We start from the raw sequence: 17,037 nt of genomic DNA on the forward strand, positions 1-17,037 counted from the left end.
ATGTACGGCAAAGGCGAGAGAACCATGTATGATTTTGTGAGATGTTTATTTATAGAAGTATAGGAATTATAAACTCGAGGTTTAGCGATCCAAGATAGGAAAGTGGCGACTTTATAAATAGTAAGGGACGAAATCTGCTGCGAACTTTCGCTAGAAAATGAGAAGTTTCAGACTTACGATACCAGAAAAAGTGGTACCAAATAATTTTAAATTTTCTTTTGATTTTTAATGGATTAATTATGGATTTAATTATTGTAACGTCTCGAGAAATTGAAAGTCCACGTGAACCACATGCGTGCATGTTATTAAATTTATTTGATATTTTATTTAATTCCTTTAAAGCATTAAATGCATGTTTATTTCATTATTTTGTACATTTTATGCATAATTCATGCATGATATGATTTAATTCACGAAATTTTAAAAGTTCATGCATTACGGTTTCTAGATGCATTTCACGCTCGAATGAGGAACGAAGATCGGAGAACTTTCAGGAAAATTATTTTATTACATGATTAATTTTTATTAATTAATATAAGGTGTTTTTAAGGGTATTTTTCAAAAAGGAGATTTTATTGGGTAATTTTATCCGCAAGATTTTTTTTTTAACGGTACACAAATTTTATCGAATCGTGGGAATTGTTAAGCGTTAGGCTATTATTTTCAAAACCATTTCAACACGAAATATTTTCGGGAGTACGTTTAGATTTAATGGGCCTACTTTTAAGCCCGTTGGGTTTAATAACATTTTTACCTTTAATTATCAAATTTAGACCCATTAATTTTAATTAACTATTTAAAATATTATATATTAAGACACTAACCTAATCCTAATAATCTTACAACTAGCCGACACCCTCATTCATCACTCCGTGCCCTCGGTTTCAGAAAACATCAGCTGAAGGCCTCAACTTTGCATTGTTTTGCAAAGGAAAAACTTCATCCGGGTTCTCTCGCATTGTTCTTGATCTTGGAACAAGCAAGGCATGCTTCGTATCACCTTGGATGAATCATTCACATAGTATATATTTGAATTGTATGTATGATGCATGAAAAAATTCGATATGTCCAAGAACATGAAAGAATTTTTGATTTTTATCATTATTATTTTAATCACTCTTTTCCTTGGTTTGTGCAAGAGGCTGAGACCTAGTGTTGTTAAGAGATTGTTAAAGGTATCGAGGGTGATCCTGAAAGCAACACAGGACGTTGGTTGCTGTGAGTGGGGGCGAAGGGATGAATCGTGGTGGGGGTTCGGGTTTGCTTGTATTGAGGGTAAGGGGGGAGAACCATCAGTGCTATGGTTAGCCAAGCGGTGGATCTACTACCGGTGGGTCTGATCCACGTCCTTGGAGGACCCAAGCACTGCTGGTTCGATCCTTGGAGCAGCACACGTGAACTGGATGAAAGGGAACACGGGTTAGGTGATGGAGCTCTAGCGGGTAAGCTGGTGGTGTAGGGGCGTGCATGGGAGCGGTGGTTTGAGTCGGTTGGGTACCTTAGGTTCTGATTTAAGTCCTTGGTGTGTGGGCTCGTGATTGGTGCGTCGGTTTGAGGGTATAGGCGTGAGTTTTGGGCAAGGGAAGTGCACGAGGTGGGCAAATGGGATAGGACCGAGAGTTAGTAAATTTTTGGAAATGATTAGCCTTGTGTTAGGGGGTTAATGACATGGTTTTAGGAACATTTTAATATGTTTAAGATATGGTAGAAAGTTGGGAAGAACTTAGTAGAGTTTCGAGTCGGTTCTATTTAAAACCGGGACCCTAGTCCAATTTTTAAAACGAATCGATTAAGTTCTGATTTTTGGTTCGAGTTTACGTCTAGGAATGTTTTTAAAAATGTTTTGGGACATTTTAAGGAGTTTGGTAAGTTTCAGCTCAATTTTAGAAGTCCAGGGGTGAAACGATAATTATTGGGTTTCTAGGGGCAAAATGGTTATTTTGCACTTTGGGGTGAGATTTTGGTCATGGCAGCGTCCTGAGAACAAAATATGATATTTAAAATGATTATGCATCATGTTTATGATTTTTACGCTATTATGATGATTACGATGCATGTTTGGTTTAAAGGAAAAATTACGTATATGCATGCTTTTATTTAAGTGATGAATATGTTGACACGTTTTGAAGGAAGTGATTTAGTTGTAATTAGCACGATGACACGATGATATGTAAGGCCTGGACTCGGTGGGCGGGTAATGCCGTCGCTGATGATCCTTGCCGCCGGGTACCGCGGTTACACGTAGATGGATCCATCGACTGACATGATGACATGTTGATACGAAAGTCACAGCAAATGAACGGAATTCAAATTAAGAAAATTAACACGTATATGCAGATACAATCATACATGCTATGATTTTTACCATGCTTTTACATGACACGTTTATGTACACGATTTTACTTTCGACTTGAAATGTATGTTTATTATGTTATTTTTCACTGTTGTTTGCTACGTATATGTACTCGTTATTACTGGAACATGTGTGTTGAGTCTTTAGACTCACTAGACGTGTGTGATGCAGGTGAGCATTTTGAGCAGGAGACAGAAGGTGCTGAACTCTGAGTAGGCAGTCCTGGTGCGGTGACATAACCCGAGGACCGCGCCTTTTCCGTATTTTGAGTGATGTTTTTTGGAGAGGAGTTAAACATTTTCATACGTTGATGATTTTAAGATTTTTACTCACTTATGTTTACGTACGATTTGGACAAGTTTGATTAATTTAAAATGCAATATTTTTTTGTCAAATACTTAAGATCATTTTTAAATATTATATTTTTCTGTAGAGCGCATGCATGCGAAACGTTTAAATGTTATTTCGAAAATGCGAGCTTTTATTTAAGAAAAAAAGATGGTTCCGCATTTTAAAACGAGTAAAGGTTTCAGTTGGTATCAGAGCAAGGGTCATGTATAGGGTTGTGCCACCGCTAGCTTTGCAGCTCAGTGTTCAAGCCTCAAGTCTGTTAGTTTACATGTTTTAAATTTTTTGAAAGTTTTAAGGTTATCACTTGTATGTTTACATGATGTATGTTGTACGGTACATGTTTATCTGTCTTTTTGTGTTTGAAATTAGATAGTTTAAAATTTTTATGCATGTTATGACATAAAATGAGAAATTATATGATTTTCATGCATAGTGGCTGTGTGGTGGAATTGGATTTGATTAAGAATTTGGCTAATGGACGTTAAGAAAGGATTGAAAGTGATTTGACTGAATTGATTTGTGGTTAGTAATACTGACGTTTTACTTTTTGGACCATAAGTTAACCATGAAAATGATGGATGTTTTTGGGACATGTAGATTTTCTAAGAATTACTGATAATTTGTGGTTACTAGTTGAATTATTTTGAGAATTCCATGTAAGGATTAATGATTCAAGACTATGACTATCTTTGGAAGTATAAAAGCGTATAATTTATTTAGGATGCATGCTCTAACTAGTTAGATTTAAGGATTGAATTGCATGAATTGAGAATTTTGAGAACCTAATTGGAATAACTCATAATTTGAAAATTTAAGCGCTAGTGAATTAATGTTGCAGCAAATTAAGAATTAGGGTGATGACGATTTGAGGTAAAGTTGACCGGTTATCTAAGTTGTAAGAGTAGACATTGAGTTAGCGAATGTTTGGAAACTTAAGTTGGATGTGTTATAAGTTTTAGCCATGAACTTAACAGTTAGGACTATACCTTTGTTGGAATTTGATTCTTCTAGAAGTGAGTTAGACCCCATGTCTTGAGATTATTTTTTTTTAATTTTTAAGAAACTTGGAACTAAGCGGATATGGGTGTTGGAGTTATACTATTTATTATTACTTGGGTTGAGTAAGCTTGAATTTAAAGTTTATGATATAAGTTTTTATCCGAAAATGTGGTTAAAAAAAAAAGAAAAAAAGGGGAACTAGTGGTGTTCGACATAGGTCACCAATGGTCGAATGTTAAGATTTTTATCGAGTAAGAAATCTAAAATTGCGATATGGGGATTTTAGAACGCTATGGGTGTTATAAGCGAAGTTGCATTATTAGACTAAGTTTATCGCTAACATGGGATAACTTATTAAGTTTTATACTCTAGTACTAATTAAGCCTTAAGGATACGTAAGAAGGCGACATTTGTTTCAAGGAGGATAGTCCGAGGTTTTAGGCCTCAACTATATTGTAATTGGAAAGAAAATAGTTTAAAAATGTAATTGAGAATTGAATGGCTTTAAAATATAGGTAGAAGGTCGATGTTGTATAATTGGGTTTTATAGATTAACGTTATTTGATGTTTAAGATTTACAACCATTTTATATTTCAGGTGTACTTGTGAATAGTTGAGTTACGTAAGGTTGGTACCGTAAGATAAGAATTTGATTCAAGGGTCTTAGGCTAATATTATTATGAGGTTGAGTTACGTAAGGTTGGTACCGTAAGATAAGAATTTGATTCAAGAGTCTTAGGCTAATATTATTATGAGGTTGAGATAAATTTAAATGTATTATCGTGGATAGGTATCGATTAGTAAATTTTGGTGCTAAGGTTTCTTAGGGTGGACTGCATAAATACAAGTGTAATAGGTTGATGAACATTATGGGTATTGTATAAGAAAAGTAAAGTGCGTCAATTTTGGATATCCATTTCTAGTATGAGAAATTGCGAGAAAGTCAGAAATTTGAAGACATAGAAAAATAGAACTAAGTCACCATAAGTCTTTAAAGTTAGGATTCACTGACGAGGAGTTTTAAAAGTTCACGTGAACCACATGCATGCAAGTTTGGTATTTTATTTAATTCTTTTAAAGCATTAAATGCATGTTTATTTCATTATTTTATGTTTAATTATTTGGTGCATTTTATGCATAATTCATGCATGATAAGATTTAATTCACGAAATTTTAAAAGTTCATGCAATAGAGTTTCTAGATGCATTTCACGTTCGAATGAGGAACGGAGACCGGAGAACTTTCAGGAAAATTATTTTATTACATGATAAATTTTAATTAATTAATGTTAGGTGTTTTTAAGGGTATTTTTCAAAAAAGGGATTTTATTGGGTATTTTTACCATCATGATTTTATTTTTAACGGTACGCAAATTTTATCGAATCGAGTGAATTGTTAAGCGTTCGGCTATTATTTTCAAAACCTTTTCAACACGAAATATTTTTCGGGAGTACGTTTATATTTAATAGGCCTACTTTTAAGCTCTTTGGGCTTAATATCATTTTTACCTCTTATTATCAAATTTAGACCCATTAATTGAATAATTAACTATTTAAATATTATATATTAAGCCCCTAACCTAACCCTAATAATCTTACAACCAGTCGACACCCTCATTCATCACTCCCTGCCCTCGGTTTCAGAAAACATCAACTGAAGGCCTCGGCTTTCCATTGTTTTGCAAAGGAAAAACTTCATCCAAGTTCTCTCGCATCGTTCATGATCTTCGAACTTGAAAGGCATGCTTCGTATAACCTTTGCTGCATCATTCACGTAGTATATATCTGATTTGTATGTATGATGCATGAAAGAATTCGATATGTCCAGGAACATGAAGGAATTTTTGGGTTTCATCCATATTATTATGCATTCTTTTTATTTTACTCGTGTTTAGGCCTCAATTTTAGAAGTCCAGGCCAGGGTGAAACGATAATTTTTGGGTTTCTAAGAGCAAACATGTCATTTTGCACCCGGGGTGAGATTTTGGTCATGGCAGCGTCCTGAGCACAAATTATGATATTTTAAAAGATTATGCGCCATGTTTACGATTTTTACGCTATTATGATGATTACGATGCATGCTTGGTTTAAAAGAAAAATTACGTATACACGTAATTTTATTTAAGTGATGAATATGTTGACACGTTTTGAAGTAAGTGATTTAGTTGTGACTGACACGATGACACGATGACATGTAAGGCCCAGACTGTAACGTACCGTACTTTTTACTACTTGAAATTTGCGGAAAAATTAAAACTTTTCTTAAATAATTCGTGAACCTTCAAAATTCGATAAAATAAACTGTACGTCTCAAAAGTTGTGGCAACAAAAGATCTGAAAATAAAGTTTGACAAAAGTATTTGCTTGAACCTCAACCCGTAACATAAAATCAGTGCATTTAAACATTGCAAATATCATTAAAAAAAATTGACGGTCCTCGGGTCTAGTCTCCTGCTCAGCCCAAGCCTGCTCCTTGGTCCCACCCCTAGTCTCCTTGAAATCATCCTCACCTATATCGATCAAGTCTAGTGAGTCTAAAGACTCAACACATATAAACTGGGAGTAACAAGTACTACATAATAAAACAACATGCAACTTTAAAATAGAGCATACATAACTTGAAACTTCAACTTGCACTTAAACTAGAACTTACATACCTACATACGTAGATGTGCCATAAACATAAAACCTTTCTTAAACATGCTTGCATACTTGTACATACTTGAACATACATAAACTTTATAATTTTTGCGTAGAGGCATGTTTCATAGAAAGTGACCCATAACATAAATCGCCTAATCAGACTAAACCACAGTACTGGGATGACAGGGAAGAATCCACTGCCACATACATGAGATCCCAGTTTATGCTTTAACGGGTGGATTGGTCCCCGTTCATTCTTTAACGCTTTCCAATCCTGATCTAAACCCGTTCATGATTTAATGGGGTGGATTGGTCCCTGGTCATGCTTTACTACTTTCCAATCCCATATATAAATTTGGTCACAAGATATTTAGCATACGTAAAAAACTTGAAAATATTTTCTTTGCACGTCGAACATACTTACTTGGCGTTGAAGGATTCATTGGATCTCAATTGTGGCCGCTGCTGCACATACTAACATGAATTCGGATATTTAACTTGCATAACTTATACGTAAGTAAACATGCTCACCACCAAAATAAATAAATAGCTTATGAAGTTCTAAAATTCCCGTGACTCGACCTTATTAAACATTGCACTAAACTAAGGTATAAAACTCAAAACATTTAACATAATTTTTCCCCAAAAAATGAAGTACACAGACCCGTGCCCAGGTCCGGGTCCGGGTCCGTGTAGGTACTGTAAAAGACGTGTGAAAAAAAAGGAAGGCACGGACCCCGTGTGTAGCTACTGGAATTAACAAATGGGAAGAGCAAAGGCACGGACCCCGTGTCAGGATCCGTGTAGACGTCCGTGTACATACTGGAATAACGCACCAAGTGAAAAACAAAGGCCCGGACCCCCTGCTCTGGTCCGTGTGGGGTTCTGTGTCGCCTCGGATTGAAGAACCTACGGAAAAATCTGACACTGTGCCTATTCCACCCAACCAAACCGAATGGACTAAGAATCAACACAACGAGACCCGTCCTAGGACACTAAGGCATTGACTCCAACCCATTGGAAATGATCCCAACATCGACGATCAACAACTTAACGGCACAACCCAAATTTTGACACCCAATCGATTCCTACGACTCCTAACTCAACCTGGTGCCTAATGACAAGAAAACAAACACTAAAATAATCCCAACATCATTCTTGACTTACTTAACGCAGCAGCGATCACCCGTCGATTCCCAACGAAGCCTGCAACAATAAAACTTCAAGAACACATCAATAACATAATTTTCAGAAAACGCAGTTTGAGCAGTCCCATGAAAAACGTCATAACTCACTCAATTTTTATCCAAATAATTCGAATTTACTGTCAAATCGAAAGTATCAAAAAGTCCTACAATTTTTTTGTTAAAAGTTTCTCAAAATCACGACCGAAAAATAGCAGTTTTTGAAAAGACAGTAAAAACATGATTTGTGATCCAAAAACTGTTTCAAAATTGATCCAAACATCATTGCTCAAACTTGTACACATCACACATGTATTTTTATGCATAAATAACTAAACAACGCATAATATAACAAGATCGATGCAGAAGTAACATAATTTGCGTGCCTTTGATGATTAGAAATACTGATATGACCATATCGACTCGGGAAGGATGCGGTAGACGATTCGAGACGAACGTGGCACTGAATTCCTTGAAGAAAACTAACGAAAATGTGCTGGAAAAGAAGGGGAGGGGCGGCTGCTCTCTTGGGGAAGAACCCTAGGTTTTTTTTTCTCCTCTCAAAATAATAGAAATCTGAAACGTGATTGTGTGTGTGTGTAATTAGGTGTGTGCGTGAGTTTAGTAATATCATTAGGGAAGGAAATTGCTTAATTAGTAATTAAAAAGTTAATTAAAATACTAACCTTCTTTTATGACAAATAAAATCTCTTAAAAGAACGAAATGCACAAAAGCTCAAATTTAAAAGTTTTACATTTCTAAAATTACTTAAATAAATAATTTAGGCTTTCCAAATGCTAAAACTTATAAATTATTTAAAATGCCCTAACCTTAAATTAAAATAAAATACCGCATTTAAAAATTGCCAAACTCGTCACCGGTATCTATTCCTCGATCCCGCCTCGAATAACCGCCTGAAGCATGAAACTCGAAACACATTTTAACGTGCATCACATAAACGTAAATAATTTAAAATAACACATTTAAATAAATCATGAACCACTAAGACTCATTTTAAAATTAAATAAATGCTTTAATAATTAAATAAATGAATGGGTTATACGTGTACTGATTTTGGGCTCCACATGGACTCAGTGCGCAAGAAATGTCGTCACTGATGATCCCGTCGTCGGGTACCGCGGTTACACGTAGATGGATCCATCGACTGACATGATGACATGATGATACGAAAGTCACAACTAATGAAAGGTGTTGGAAACTTAATTCCGGTGCTTTGACAAAAGATGAACCAACTGAACTAAGCAACTGAACTGATCATCAACTAAACACGTCATCAGCTGAATTCAGTTAACTGTTTGATACAATTGAAGTTCATTCTCGTCAACTGATTCTTTACCAGCTGATTTCTCAGTTGTACACGTCCTCAGTTGAAAGCGACAACCGACAAACAGTACAACTACCTGCAACTGGTAGTGGAACGCCGCATTTCAGAAAAGCAGTGTACGAATGTCAGAGTATATCGACGTGGCAATCAACGGTTAGAATATTCAAATATCTTTTAATGTTACCGTTGAGAGAGAAGCCTATAAATAGTCGAAGACATCAACTAAAGAACTACCGACTTTCAGTTATCTCATTTTACTTGCTGTCACGCTGAAAAAATATCTACTTGAATCAAAGCTCGCACTTATCAGTCATATCAGTAGTACTCAAGACTACATTTTCGAGCTTACATAGCACTCTGTAATCGTTGATAGATTTTCTAAGTTGTGCTAAGATCAATTACGATCTGTAAAAGTGTTTTATACTAAGAGTTTATGTTTTGGCAAAGTGATAAGTCCAAACTGAAGTGGGTCAGTGCAGTATCTTGTATTTGGTCAAACTATTTTAGTGAATATCCTATCTTCGTGATAGAAGGGGTGACGTAGGAGATATTCAAGTCTCCGAACATCCAGAAACAAATTGTGTTATCTTTACTTCAGTCGTTACTTTTCAGTTAGATACTCTATCTTTCAGTCAGTTTATTTTCCGCAACTATTTTGTTCAGTTTAACTGATTGTCATTGACCGACGGGATATTTAGTATCAGTTTGTAACATAACTGAACTTATATTGTCGAAGAATACTTAAATTCGAGAAGTGTTTATTCAATCCCCCCTTCTAAACACTCTTTAGTAGTTTAACCGATCCTTTCAAGTAGTATCAGAGCAGTTATATCTCGTATCAGAATATCTATACTCAAGTTTCTCATTATGTCTTCATTCAACAAGATTCCTATGTTCTCTAGAGAAGACTTCGATGATTGGAAGATCAGGATTCAGGCTCATATAGCTGCACAAGATGATGATATGTGGTACATTATAACTGACGGACCCATGAAGATTTTGAAAGCCAACACAGCTGTTGCCATTACTGACGGGGCACCTCATCGTATAGAAAAGCCCAGAGAAGAATGGACCACAGAGGATAAAAGAAAAGCCAACTTGGATAATGTGGCAAAAAACAGACTATACAAGACGCTGGATAAAGTAACTTTCAGCAAAATCAAAATGTGCATGACAGCCAAAGAGATTTGGGAGAAGCTGATCCAGCTTTGCGAAGGGAATGAACAAACCAAAGAAAACAAACTTTCTGTTGCTGTTCAGAAGTTTGACAATATCAAAATGAGAGTTGGTGAAACGATGCATGATTATGATGAAAGAACCAGCTGCATCATCAATGAACTAAATGCACTTGGAAAAGTGTACTCAAACAAAGAAGTTGCATTGAAGATAATCAGAGGTCTTCCCAAGGAGTGGGATGTGAAGACCATGGCAATGAGTGAATCCAAGGATCTGAACAAAGTTGAGCTTCATGACCTATTTGCTGATTTGAAAGCCTACGAGTTTGAGCTGCAAACTCGAGAAGGAGAATCTCCTACTCCAGCAGTCACAACTTCCTTAGCTGCTGTTAGAACAGAACCAACTGGTTCAGTTGAAAAATCTGCTGATCAACTAAGCAATGATGCCATGTCATTGTTCATCAAAACGTTTGGTAGATTTATGAGGAAAAATCAAGGAAACTTTCAAAATAGATATCAAAGAAGCAATTCCAAGGAAGAATCAAACGCTTGCTACAACTGTGGCAAACCAGGTCACTTCATTGCTGAATGTACCAAACCAAAGAAAGACAGTCAAGGCTCAACTGACAGAAGAAAGAAACCATATGAGCACAAAAAGAGATCCAAAGATGATAAGAAGTTCTCCAGGAAGAAGCATGAAGTACTCTTGGCTGAAGAGAGCAAATCAAATTGGGCAGACACTGACAGCGAGGAGTCATAACCAGAAACTTCATGCAGTTCTAGTGACAATGAAGAAGAAGTGTAATGTCTGATGGCTGATGATACAGAACTGGAGTCCAGCAGCCAACAAGTATTTGACTTTATCTCAACTGATTTTACGAGAGAAGAACTTATTTCAACATTTCATGATATGGTTAGTGAGTATCAAAAGCTTGCCTTATCATTTGAAAAGGCCAGAGCAAAGCAAACTGATCCTATAGACAATAAGACTACAACTGATGAATCAGTTGACATGTTGAGTCTGAAAAAGGAGATTGCTGAACTCAATACTGAAAGAGGCAAGGATCAATTAATGATTCAAAAGTTGATGCTTGAAAATTCAACGCAAACTGAGCTTATTCAGGCTTGGAACAAATCATCTGTTACATTAACTGATATACAGAACTCACAAAAATCAGTTACTAATAAAACTTGTTTAGGGTTCAATAACCAAGATGAAATGTCTCCCAAGGATACTCGACCAAAACTGAATATGGATAAAGGGAAATACATTCACTTTGTCAAATCAGTTATGGTACAAGAACAAGCTGAGCCAAGTAAACTGATTGAACAACCAACTCAAAGTATGAACAAGGGCAAAAGATGTGGTATTGGTTATAGCCCAAAAGTTGCGACTGACTCACGAAGTCAGCCACCAAAAATTTTCAGCAAAAATTACTCAAATGGCTACTCAAATTACTATAACAGGAAGCCAGTTCAGAAGAGATACTGGCTGAACAATCAGTTGAAAAAGGGTAAATCACATGTTGTATCTCCTGCACATCATACACCAAGCACACACAAACCGGGAAAGACCATCTGGAATACAGCAACTGGACAGTCAGTTAGACTGATCCAAGTCTGGATTCCTAAAGGACTAATCAACTTTGAACCCAAATAGAAAAAGGGTACCAGAATCTTATCTTTTGTGTGATTGCAGGTAACAAGTACATGCATTGAATCTATATGGTACTTGGATTGTGGATGTTCACGCCACATGACAAGAGATTCAAAATTATTATCTCAATTGGTTAAGTACACTGGACCAAACATCAATTTTGGAGATAATTCTAAAGGTAAAACTGTGGGTAAGGGTAAGCTTATCCATGGTAACTTCACCTTTAATGACGTATTATTAGTTGAGAATCTCAAGTATAATCTGATCAATATCAGTCAATTATGCGATAATGGATTCTCAGTTCAGTTTGACAAACATTCTTGTTCAGTCAAAAGCTCAACTGAAGAGATCATCCTAACTGGCAAAAGGTGTGGAAACACTTATAAAGTCAGCTGGAATGATCAACCTTATGCACCAGTTTGTTTTATTGCTTCAAAATCCTATAAAAACTGGTTGTGGCATAAGAGATTAAACCACCTGAACTTCAAGTCTATTGCATATTTGAGTAACCACGATCTTGTTACTGGATTGCCCAAAATGGATTTTATCAAAGACAAAATTTGCTCAGCATGTCAGTTTGGTAAACAAATCAAATCTTCTTTTAAGAACAAGGGTCGTAAATCTTCTTACCGATGCTTAGAGCTGTTACATATGGATCTATTTGGTCCAATACCAGTCATGAGCTTAGGGGGAATGAAATACACCTTGGTGGTTGTAGATGACTTTTCAAGATCCATTTGGGTTATATTTCTCAAGTCCATAGACCAAACTGCTGCTCAACTGATTAAGATTTTTAAAAGATTATTAAATGAAAAATCAGTTGGAATTGACAGAATCAAATCCGATCGAGGAACTTAATTTATCAATCAAATTCATTCAAATTATTTAGAGAATACCGAAATCAAGCATGAGCTTTCGGCAACTAGAACTCCTCAGCAAAATGGTGTAGCTGAAAGGAGAAATCGGACCCTCCAAGAGGCTGCTAGAACAATGCTTGCTGATTCTGGTATCTCTCAAAGGTATTGGGCAGAGGCAGTGAACACTACATGTTACACTCAAAACAGATCAATGATTAATAAAAATCATATGAAAACACCTTATGAGATCTGGAATGGAAGGAAAAGTGTGGTTTCTTACTTCAAAATATTCGGCTGCAGATGTTTTATACTTGTCTATGGTAAAACTCATTTAAAAGCCTTTGATGCTAAACTGCAGAAGGAATATTTCTTGGTTATTCTTCAGTGAGTAAAGCTTATAGAGTCTTCAACAAAAACACTTTAAATGTTGAGGAATCTATCCATGTTGTTTTTGATGAAACTGTACTAACTAATAAGCCAACTGATTAAGTTGAGCTAGCTGATAGATTTACAGATATAAGCTTGGATGATGATGATGAAGAAGACATCCATATCAATCAAAGCAACCTCCAAACACCTGAACCAGAAGTATTAGATCAACGAGAAGAACCAGAAGCTGTTCCTAATGATCAGTTAATAGAGCAACCAAATGACATTCAGTTACCAACTGAAACTGCTCCAACTGAAATTGAAAACGTTCAGTTGCCCACAGAAGTATTTGTTGATTCAAAAGCAATAAATGCTGAACTCAGATGGAAGAAATCACATCTTCCAGAGTTGGTAATAGGTAAACCATCTGATCATGTAAGAACAAGAAATCAGATGCTCAATCTATTCATTCATTCAGCTTTCGTATCACAACTAGAACCCAAGAAGACTGATTGTAATGCCCTAGATTGAATATGAATAGATAGAAATTAAGAAATGTAATGCCTGAGATTATTGGAGATAATGGATTACGAAACGCAAGAACAGACGGGGCGAAACGATGCGGGAAAATATGAAATTTTAGATGTGCAAGACCGCACCCGCGGTCTGGCAAGCACCGCACCCGCGGTGAAATGAGAAGAAAATTAGTAACATTCCCGTAGCCACACCGCACCCGCGGTAGAAGTAGAACGCACCCGCAGTGCTGAGACCGCACCCGCGGTATGTACATGACCGCACCCGCGGTCATCACTTGGAAAAAATAAAAGTTCTGCCGAAGCCATCGCGCACCCGCGCTCCTTAGATTACCGCACCCGCGGTGATACCTCTGAGAAATCCACTCTCATTCTCAACGTGACACATGGCATAGTATATATATGAATTCGAGCTGAATCATCTTCTTCTTCATTTCCAGCAGGCAGAACCGAAAACTTCTAAAGGCTTTCAAGCTTCAAAGTTAGATATCTTACGATTTAGCCATCCAAATCATATTTCGAGTTAAGAATTGTGTTCCTTGCTTTGAAAGCTACAAAGTGATGTAAGTTTCACTTAATTTCAGCATGTTTCGAGATTTAGATGTTAGAGGAATCGGAATATGATAGTTATATTATGTTCTTGACGTATTGAGCATGATATATTTGTAAACAGATCGAAGAACAGATATCATATGCAATTTTTATGAATTTCAGCATGTTTAGGAATAAGAGATATCGATTTTGACTATGGTGTTATGCATATGAGTTGAGTATGAGTTGAGGATAGTATAGTGTTGATATTTGTTGAGATTGGGATTGACCGGTATTAAGAATATACGTCGTTATGCCGTCAAATTGTATCAAGATCACGTAGTGACTTGGATATATGTGATTAGATAAGAGATTGATAGATTTTGTATCAACATTTCCATTTCAGATTCGTATTGTCAACCGTGACAGCAACTGTGCGACGAAAGGTATAGTACATGTTTTGTTTGGGGAATCATGACTCAAGTGAGATCACATTTGAGTTTCCCAACCAAAATCACATACTTATTTTATTGTTTATACCTTGATATGATTATGATTGTTGTAGATTTGTTTATAGGACTTATATGCAAATCTTGCTATGCTTTGTTTACAGATCATGTAGCATTGCATTATGCTTGTTTACAGATTTTGTATTCATGCATTAAGATAGGGCAGTCTGGAGATCAGGCAGACTACTAGATGTTCGGCGATATCACAGCTTAGGGGAAGATCACCGCCCCTATTGTAGACGCGGATACAGATCAGGCCGAAATCTAGGAATAAGACGTACAGCACCACGATTGGTAGGGTAGGTGACAGACAGTGACGTCTTATTCACAACGGGATCCCTAGAGTTTTAGTCGAGTCACATCTAGACATGATTAGACTCGCATTTATATGAATGACATTCATATTAGCATGTTTCATGTTTTAGATTGTTTTATTGCATGTATACATGTTTATACTGGGTTTTGTTCTCACCGGTTTTCCGGCTGTTGTTATATTTGTATGTGTGCATAACAACAGGTGGGGCAGGATCTGGGTCACGACAGAGATGAGCGATGGACATAGCGTGGTGATCACGGGCCTAGTAGATGGACTAGTAGAGTTACTTTTATCTTGTATTGTATTTCACTACTAGTTTACAGAGGATGGATTAAAACAAGAAATGTTGTATCCTATGTTTGTATATTATGCCGATGTAATAAAATAGATACATGTTTTATGCTTAGTTAGTAACATTTGATTGAATGTTAAAAAGCGAAAATTTGACCCACGTTTTATGTTAACGATCCATTCATTTAATCCCAAAAAAAAAGAATTAGAGCCCGGGTCCCCACAACAGGTGGTATGAGATCCGATAGTTCCTTTAGACTAAGATAGGATAGAATGAGCGGGGTAGATCGAGTCTTCTTCCTTGCTTATGATGTGCTAGCATGATTATTGCTTTCCTTATTACATGTTGTTGTGAGTTGATTTCGTTCAGCATGTGATTGACTGAATCAGAACTGATTCTAGATCAGAGGTAACTGACTAGAGGATGGCTGAGACAGTTGTATATTTTGTATACTAATCCGTTGGTTTATTAGATATGCCTCCTAGAAGAGCAGCCGTACCTCTACGACCAGCAGCGCCAGAACAGGGGAGCACATCCGGAGATCCTATGGATGTTACGGCGACCCCTATGGAGACGTTGCTGAAGCGATTCCAATCCTTTCGACCTCCTACCTTAATAGGTACCGAGAATGCCATCGAGTGCGAAAGTTGGCTGGAGGACATTGAAATGTTATTCGACTCTTTGGAGTACAGTGACGAGAAGAGAATAAAGCTAATTGGCCATCAATTACAAGATGTAGCCAAGAATTGGTGGTTGAACATTAGGAGAGCTTTAGAGCAGCAGGGTACCGAGATTACTTGGAAAGTATTCAAGACAGAGTTTTATCAGCGATTCTTTCCTGTATCCTATCGTAAAGATAAAGGCGCTGAATTCGCAAACCTGAGGCAAGGGCAATTGAACATTGAAGAGTACGTTGCTAAATTTTCCTCTTTGCTTCGTTTTGCACCCCATGTTTCAGGGAATGACGAGGCCATGGCGGATCAGTTTATAAATGGCCTAAATCCAGATATCTTTACGTTGGTCAATACTGGGAGACCCGATAATTTCTCGGATGCATTGAATCGTGCCAAAGGAGCTGAAGCAGGATTGCTTAGGCAATGGAGTGCTCCGTATGTTGCACCGAGTCCAAGACCGCCACTACCTCCATCCCAAGTTCCTCCTCCTCGATTCGAAAGTGGTGGTAGTAGTAGTGGACGCAAGGAACAGCTGAAGGCGAAGGGGAAACAGTTTAAAAGACCAGGGAGCAGTTCGTCGAGCTCCAGCGGATCAAGACAGACTGGTTTTGATCAGAGTACCAGGTATGCAGGTGTTTATTGCAGTGCCTGTGGAGGAAAACATGCGACTGAACAGTGCCAGGGAGTTACAGTCCGATGCAACATTTGTAGGCAACCGGGGCATTTTGCCAAAGTCTGTCCACAGAGAGGTGTACAGCAAGGCCAGAGTGGAAGAGCATCCGGTTCAGTACCTCAGTTTTAGCGGCAGGCATCATCGGTTCACTCTTTTCAGCCTCCACCAGCACCGACTCCACCCAGAGGCCGAGGTAGTCAGACGGTGAGTCAACCTCCGAGGCAACAGGCTCAAGTGTTTGCATTGACAGAAGAGCAAGCACAAGATGCACCAGATGATGTGATAGCAGGTAACTGCTCTCTTTATGGTTATCCTGCTTATATCTTGATAGATACAGGTGCATCGCATACATTCATCTCAGAACGATTTGCATTATTGCATTCATTACCTGTTGAGTCCTTGCTAGATGTTGTATCTATTAATTCTCCGTTGGGAAGTGGATTGATATCTGTAACTACGGTTATACATTGCATTCTACAGTTTGAGGGGCATGAGATTGACCTAGATTGTATAGTGTTGGGTCTAGCTGATTTTGATTGTATAGTCGGTATTGACATGCTAACAAATTACAGAGCT

This window comes from Primulina eburnea, chromosome 18 (genome assembly GCF_022965805.1).
Source record: "Primulina eburnea isolate SZY01 chromosome 18, ASM2296580v1, whole genome shotgun sequence".
NCBI lineage: Eukaryota > Viridiplantae > Streptophyta > Magnoliopsida > Lamiales > Gesneriaceae > Primulina > Primulina eburnea.